The sequence below is a fragment of the Marmota marmota genome, unplaced genomic scaffold (assembly GCF_001458135.2).
Source record: "Marmota marmota marmota unplaced genomic scaffold, marMar, whole genome shotgun sequence".
NCBI classification, from domain to species: Eukaryota; Metazoa; Chordata; class Mammalia; order Rodentia; family Sciuridae; genus Marmota; species Marmota marmota.
In genome coordinates, this window is record NW_025999960.1 from 18,106,215 (window position 1) to 18,114,721 (window position 8,507).

Sequence of the window (8,507 nt, forward strand, 5' to 3'; positions counted from 1 at the left end):
AGGACAGATAAGGCTGGACATCTGAGGAATTTTCAAGAGGCCAGTTTACTTAAACTATAGCGGTTCAGAGAGGCTAATGCCTAAAAATCTCGGATGATTGCATGATAGTGGGAGGAAACATACTCTTTGTCCCATAGTCTTAGGCCAGACAGGGGTTTTACAAGTTTTTACCAAGAAAATAGAGGTAAAATCTTTTTGCACAACAATCTTGATGGCAGACTCTATCCCATCTTTTGTCTGCAAACCTGGCATTTATAAGAAAGAGGAAGCTTAAACCACAGTGCTCTCTGCAGAAGTCCCCCTGATATTCTGTTGACATTTTTTGTAAAAAAAAAAAAAAAAATCTTTCTGACAAAAAGAGAAGCTTAATTATGGCAAGAGTCTTTTGGAAAGGGGCACCTTTTTAAAGAGAGTAAGTAGCTGCTTAGTGACAGACCTTTGGTGTGAACCCAGCAAGCATGGCTCCAAAAGCCCTTGTCCTCACCATGGAGGACACACAGGTTGTTGGTGCATGACTGTGAAGAGGACTGTTTCAGTGGAGGTCTGGGTTCTGGCCAGCCTGTGAGTGCAGCAAACTCAGAGGGCCATAGCTGCCACTCAGCAGCCAGTGTGAGCCAGCTTCTTCCAGCAGCCCTGAGGAGAGGGACTGCTGTCTGAGAGTAGAGATAAGGGGAGACTTTTGGGAATCCCCCTCCCCTCTGCAACTGCCGGAACCCAGGGGGAGGCAGCAAGGCAGGCATAGGCCTCCAGGGGGTTGGAGTCCTCCCATCAAACACCCCTTGGCGTGAAGCTGGGGGTCACCTACTGCTCTGGCTCCAGACCTGGGGCCCAGGTCCAGATGCCTCCTAGAACATTCTCTTCCAGATAGCCAAGAAGTGACCCCAAGACCTAAGAAATGGTCCAATCTTTAGCCATCCCTTCCATTTCTCGACTCTCCAAACCCTAGAACCACTTACGGCCAAGACACCCTCATAGGTCCTCCAGAACTTCCCTCAGAATGAGCAAAGGTATGAGATGGGATAACCCAGCACCTGGGTGTGACTTGGCATTTTTGGTCTTTGGAATTGAACACACCTCCCAGGGCCTCACAGAGACTCGCCAGCTCCTTGCATGAGGCTGCCCCACTTAGAAAACAAGCTAACCCCGTTTCATTCACATTTGCACACAAGACCTGAGTTCCTTCAGCCCTTTGAAGTGAATGGAGTACTTACCTGTGCCTGGCTCAGATTTGACACACTTTGCCTTACTTAGTACTCCACATTACCCATAGGAGACAAGTACCACTGCATTATTATCTCTTGTGAAGCTCATAAGGGAATAGGCCTTATCTAAGACCACACACATAGTAAATGTCATGACTGGAATTGGAACCAAGGTATAGCTTCTTCCAGAGCCTGCTGTCAACCAGCACCTGGTGGGGGTGTCAAGGGGACCTGGAGGAGCCCAGTAATCCTATAATCTCCATCTGCAGCCCCTATACCAAAGCTGCCCCAAATGGCACCCCCCCCTAAACAAAAATAGCACATCCTATGCAAACCAGCTTTGAGACACACTTGTGGGCCCACTGCCTCCTTCTAACCAGATCACCTCCTCGAAGCCCAAGCCCTACCATAAGGACCCCCAAACCACTGCGTCCCCTGCAAGATGAAAGACTCCCTAGACCTATGAGGCCCAAATACGCTCTACTTGCCTGTCTGCCTTCCCAGGCAGGGGCCCTGCCAAAGAGTGAACAAAAGCTCCTTTCACAATGACCCTCCCACCCCTACCTGCCCTGCTTCCCTGCTTAGCTGCCCGCCTCAGAGTTCCAACTGGTTTCAAAGTCTGCCTGAGGTCTTGTTCCACCCATCAGCCTCCTCATCCTCCAGGCCCTCCCGGAAGGGATAGCCTCAGTGTCCAGAGCTGGGCAGGCACTCAGCAGCCAGACGACATGACTTGTCCAGTCCTCTTGGGCAATCTCCAGCCGCCAGCTGACCTGGGCATCCCCGAGGGCTGGGCCCCCTCATTCTGGCATCAACCATGGCCTGCTACAGGTTGGCACACTGCCCTCAGCAGAGAACAATAACACTTTATGGTCTGAAAGGCCTCAGACATAACATGGCTCCATTGTTTGGAGTCTGAAAAATGATCTCACGCTAACCCTGAGAACCAAGGTTATCCCCAGTCCCTTGGCAAAGTGGAGGCCTCAAGAATGTACAGTAGCTCCCACTGAGCCCAACTCCTCGTTCCTCTGGGCACCCTTCCTTCCTATCCTTCCTTCCACCAATGATAGGCAGAATCGTGGCCCTCAAAGGTGTCTGCATCCTTGTTCCTGCAACCTGTGGATATGTTAGGTCATATGGAAAAGGGGAATTAAAGCTGCAGGTGGAATTAAGGTTGTTGATTAGCTGAACTTTAAATAGGGAGATGATCCTGGAGTATCTGGGTGGGCCCAGTATAATCCCAAGGGGCCTTAAATGTGCAAGAGGGAAGCAAGAAAGGAGGCTGGAGTGTTGCCCTGTGGGAGGAACTTGACCTGCTGACTTTGAGGAAGGGAGGAAAGGCGCATGGACCAAGGTCTCTGGGCAGCCTCTGGAAACTGGAAAAGGCCAGGAGGCAGATTCTCCCCTGGAGCCTCCAGGACCTCAGCCCTGCCAATGCCTGACTTTAACCCAGAGAAACCTGTCCCAGACTCTGACCTCCAGATCTGTGACATAATAAAATTGTGTGGTTTTATCACTGACCCTGGGGTCATTTGTTCCAGAAGCAATGGGGAACCATCTCTAGATCCTTATGTCTCACCAGGTTCTGCTTCAGCAGAGAGAGAGAGCGAGCCTGGTCTTTATCCTCCACACTCAAGTCACTTTCTTCCAGCTTCAAGGTCACTTCTCCTGCCCACCCCTGAATTCTTCTCCTCATGGCTCACTCCCGCCCCTGAATGCTACCCTCCTGCCAAGTTCTACTGCTGATCTTCCCAGGTGTCACAGGCCCCACTTTGTTCCACCAGGCCCTGGCCTAGGTCTAGGGAACAACAAGGAGGAGGCTACCCTTGCCATCCACAAGGCTTCTCAGCTGGATGTGTGTCTGCTGCCCTGGGGTCTCTATGCATTTGGTGCTTCCTCTGCTGGTCTCAGACTGAGAACCCCAAGTCTCCGGTCTGGTACTGACCTTCTCTCCACACCCCTCCAAGTTCCCTTACCTCAGGGGTCAGCAGCAGTTGTGCCCGAGCTGATGTACAGGCTCAGTTCTCCTTCTGTGTGAGGGTGAGGAACAGGGGCTGGAGGAGGACCCACCCTCTGCGCCCTCTGATGGGAGTGAACCATCCACCTGGGGTCTTGCCACTAGTGGTGGGTCCTGTCTCCTTGGTGAAAAGTGTCCCACTTTGCCAGCCTTTTCCTTGAGGAAACTGGTCTCTTAGCTACTCAATAGCCTTGTTTTGTGACCAAGTGACTGTCCATGACAGCCTTTGTCCCCTCTATGTTCTCCTTCCATCATCTGCCACCACAGTTTCTCACCCTGGTGAGGCCAGGAAGGCAGGAGGTCTATTTGCAGGGACAAGTCTCTCCTGGAATATGACACCTGGCTGGCATCTCCCTGAGGATGTTGTCCTGGTGGAGAGACATAGGTGTTCCCAAGTGGAACTGCCCCTTGTGGGGAGATAGTGGAAACCAACTCTGTCCCTCCTTACCCAAAGAGCCCCAGAGGGAATGGGCTCTATCCACCTTCCCAAGAACCATTACCTTCTTGTTGACAGAGCATAGCCCCCCCCACCCCACCCCCCCTCCCCACCGTGTTAGAATGTGCACAGACTCCTCCTTGAGGAGAAAAGGGCCTTGCCTGATAAATTGGTGACTGTCAGCCAAGATCATGAGCTGGAAATAGCTCATGAATCCCACCCTCCACTTGACTCTACACCCTCGGGAGGGTTCCCACACCTGCATCCTCCCATAGGCCCAGGGGGATGAACATGGCCGATCTTGACTCTGCCACTGCAGAGGATAGTCCCTGAGTGGAGTGATATCTTGAGTTTGCTCCCTGAGGACATCATCCAGCATGGATGTTCTAATACCCAAATAGCAGGCTCAGATCAAATTGGGGCCAGCTCATGAATCAGCTGGGCAAGGCCTCTGAAGGCCTGCAGTACCATGAAGTCTCTGCCTCAGTCAGACACCAGGGCTTGTGCCCAGCCTTGGGTTGGGTTGCAGGCTGGTCACATAACTGGTCTTCTCAGGTCCAGCCTGCAGTTGTTTTCTATGCATAGGAATCCTGAGCTGTCCTAGGCGCCATCTGCATCTAAAACTAACTCTCCTGAGGGCTGAGAGAAGGTCGCCTCCTATAAGGTTTCCTGGAGTCTGCACTCCGTGCTCTCATTCATCCTGGTCCCAGACGCAGAACTTGCCTTTGATCGGCTTCGTAAGCGTCTCCCATCAGGGGCAAAGCTGCCCTTCAGAGACAATAGCCAGCCAGCTACCTGGTCCCAGACCTCAGCATGGGGGTGAGAACAGCGGTTCTATCTCCTTCCCCTCCTCTTGCCATACTACCTGGGAGCAAGGGGGTTGGGAACCTGGCCCTCGTCTCTCTAGACACCAGCTGAGTGCTTCCTTATGAGCCAAAATCAGCCTCCTCCAACATCCACTTCTACATCATGGTTCTGCTCTGTGGGGCTATGCAAAAAGCAATCGGTCCGTCTTCCCCTTTGACACATATTTCGATGTTTGGGGACATTTCTTAGCCATCACCCTCAATTCCAAGGACAGTGATTCTGAGGGATAATAACATGGTCAGACTCCCAGCTACCTACACTGCAGTGTCTGCCCTCCACTGCTCTCTCACAGCCCTCTGGAGCAGTGTGCCACCCTCCTAGCCAACACCCCTGGCCTGGGCCTGTTGGCCTCTCCAGAGGGTGCCCCTTTGGCCTCCTCTAATATTTATATCATTCTTTAAATATTTCCAAAGCTATGTCATTTGAGTACCACAATTAGTATTTGGCCCATATTTACAGACCACTTGTACTATTACTATCTTTGTCGTTTCTCTTTAAATTAGCTATACTGTGTCTATCTAGTATAATTGTTTTGGAAGTAAACTTTGTTAACTACTGGATTACACCTTTCTTAAGGTAGATCAAAATAACTCCATGTGAAATAGGCTGTGACTCAGCCTGAGAAGATGTCATGTGCCCGCAGTGCTGTGTGTCCCCCTCCCAGAAACACTACTTTACCATGTCTCCACTCACATCTTCCCCTCCCCAAGCCTTTGCCCCTGTCTCCTGCCCAGCAGCCTCCGGTTTTCTCTTTGGGGAGTCCCGAGGAAGAGGATCCTCTGTTTCCTGGGTCCTGTGTTCACTGTCCAGCCTTATGCTAAGATCTCAGCCTTCTCCCATCAAGCAAGGGTCCCCCTCTGCAGCACTCAGAAGAAGGGTGGCCTATGGGGGCAGGGTCAGTGTCTAGGCTGCTTTATAGCCAGGAATATCCAGCTGCAAACTGGGATGGATGGTAGGTACCTCTGGCCCACGGTCAGGGAGGTGGCGTGTGTGCTTCTGTAATTATACGACCGAGTGTGTGAAAACCACAAATGAGCACCTAGAAAGTCGAATTACAGTCCTTAGAAGGTAAGAGAGTGAATGCAGCTAAGGCAGCCTCTGAGCAGGCAGTCAAAACAACCAGGCGGTAGAGGTGGGGGGGTGGCCCAGGGGTGTGTCGGGAAGAGGATGGTGGCTGAGGAGCGCCTACCCCACCTGCTGTAGGAAGCACCTACTAGGGCTCTAGAAAGCACGCTCACTGACCGTCGACAAGACCCAGGAGAAACTCCTGGAAAGCACCTCACCTCAGGGCACTCACCTCTCCTAGTTACTGAGCCCCACTTGGCCCCAGTGGGGCCCCAGTCCCTGCCCAGTACACAGTGCTGAGTCTAGATCACCCACCCTGCCCATCCCAGGCCCTTGTCATTGATCCCACACAGAGTCCCCAACTCCTCTGGGTGTCCTAAGGGCTCTCACTGCTCCAAGACTTGATTCTGTGACATTAGGTACCAGACGTGAGACCTAAGAGAAAGAGAGGAAACTGTACTCTCTGCCCTCTTTACCACCAGGGTGGCAAAATGTAGGCTCCTGGCCGGAGACGCTAAGCATGTCTCATCATCCCTCTGGCCCTTTATTTATGTAAGATGGGGATGCTAAAAGGGTTCTTGAAGAGGATTTAATCAGGAAATATCTTTAATGGGCCTCATCATGGTCTGACACAGAAGAAGCCACCGATAAGCGATAATTATTCTCATTTGCCCTACTTTCAGTTTCTCCCATTCCCATCTCCCTGATGGGCTCTGACCCTCTCCTTTCCTATGTCATCCTCCTGGTCTTTGACACTTATAGCTTGGCCTAGGTGCCAAGTTCTTCTCTGGATGTTCTCTGTGAGTGTGGGTGCTATATCCACAGGGCCCTACTCCAGATCCTCCCAGATACCCTCTCCCCATGGAGTGAGCCGTCTTCAGGGTCACAGCTTACCTGGAGCTACACCTACTTCTAGAGCCCCTCAGGGAAATACAACCCCAGAATTCCCTCCCAGAGACCCCAGCCCAAGTCTAGGTCTGCATAGGCCTTGTTGGGTGTGTGGGAGACCTTGCATTTTGGTTTTATATCTCCCATGGGGTTTCTCCTGGCTGAAGTTAAGTTTCCGTCTCTCTCGAGAAGAGCATCATGGAATCCTTTACCCCTCCCACTCCTCTCCAAAGGGCACCAAGCCAAAGGGCGCCAAAGTCAAAAGTTTTCTCTACCAATCTCTGCAGGACACAGTGTCCACTCGCCTATTCCTGAGTCCCCCTGCCAACCAACACCCGCCACGTTGCTAAAGCAACCCTTCTGAAGCCGAAGCTTGCAGGCTCAAGCTGCTGCTCTCTTCCTCTCCTTTTCTGTTCTCTCTCTCCTTTCCTTTGGGCAGCCCCCCCCCCAATAAAATCTCTTGGTTGAATTTCCCTCGCAGGTGAGTCACTTGCCTTTCAGGCCTCATCCAGGTCTAATTCCATCTTAAGACCGGGAGCCATCTCGCATCACAAAGTCATGAAAAGTTAATTTCCGTTTTACTATAAATTACTGCGATTTCTAAACTTGTTTGGAATTCCTTGAACTCAACCATGCCTGGCTTTCCCTGACCAGATGACAACCCTTTCTAAAACCTTAGTGGCGCCTCATAAATTCTGATGTTGGGATCTGAATTTACTCCCTACCTTGAAATATCATGCCAGGTAGATCATTACCCTGCTATCTGCCTTTGTATTATGCTTGTCAAAATCCTGTTAGCTGTAAGTTCTCCAGACATCCCCCTTTGCAAGTTTTTGTGCTATAAATCCTTGTTCCTGGAAAGCTGGGGGTGGGGGCTGGTTTCTAGCCTGTGTTAGGAGTGTTAGGAGAGACAGCCTCTGATCAGCTCTCTTTGTGTACACAAATACAAGCTTACTTTAATTTGATTTAAAGTTGGAGTCGGTGGGTGGTCTTTTCTTTAGTCAGGGTTCAATACCTCCACAGAGCAGATGGCCTCCCTGGTGAGCACAGCTCTAGGCTATGTGCAGGCTATGCTTAGAGCTTAGATGTCTAACCTGAGGACAAAGCCAGGGGCCGAGAGCTGGGATCTCCATCTGTCCCGCTATGATCAGCCCTGGGAATGTGAGGAGCCCAAGAATAAGTACTCCATTAATGCCTGGACTGCCAGGTGGGCTGTGGAGACCCAGAGCCTGGACCCAGGAGGGACAGAAGCACCCCTGCTTGGAGACCTTTGGGAAGTGGAGCTTTGTGTCAGGGTACTGACGGGTGGGAGCAGCCTGGGACTGTCTGGGGCTCTCTTTGCTGGGTTCTGCTTAGTGCTTCGGGCCCCTTGGCCTGAGGACTGAGATGCAGAGAAGAAGTCACTAGGCTGTCTCCCAAGGACAAGTGAGGCAAAGCTGGGCCCAACTAGACCCTTTCTCAGAGGTAAATGGAAGCTAATTGTTCCTCAGTTTTTGTTGGTTTTGTTCTTAGGATTTTCATGATATCCACCTCATATTCCCTGAGTTTTCTCCGGATGCCCTTTTAGAGTCCTGGGCCCAAACATCTTCATATAAGGTAAAAGACGTTAGGCTGTTTTCATCAATGATTAGCCTAGATCCAAATATTAGAAATAGTTGCTGTCTGGTATAACCACATAAATATGGGAATTTGGACATAAGGCACAAATGACACATATCCTTATCCATGTTGAGTCACATAGAACCACCCAGCTATCTCTGTGGCCTTGGGAAGGCTATTTTAACCTTTCTGAGCCAAGATTTCCCACCTGAAGTCCTGGCTTAGTAGATCTCTAAATCTTTCCCACCCTTAAAACTGGTACATGTCCTCTTTACTCTTCCTCTTTCTGAAGTCACACCAGAATCTCTTCTTTCCCCAACTCTTCATGTTGTGGGTCCTTTGATTTTGCCTTCACCTTTCCTGATACTTGGAATTACCTTCTCCCACTGCTTTATCCCTTTAGAAGGCTATTCTTTAAAGTCCAGTTCAAATGTCA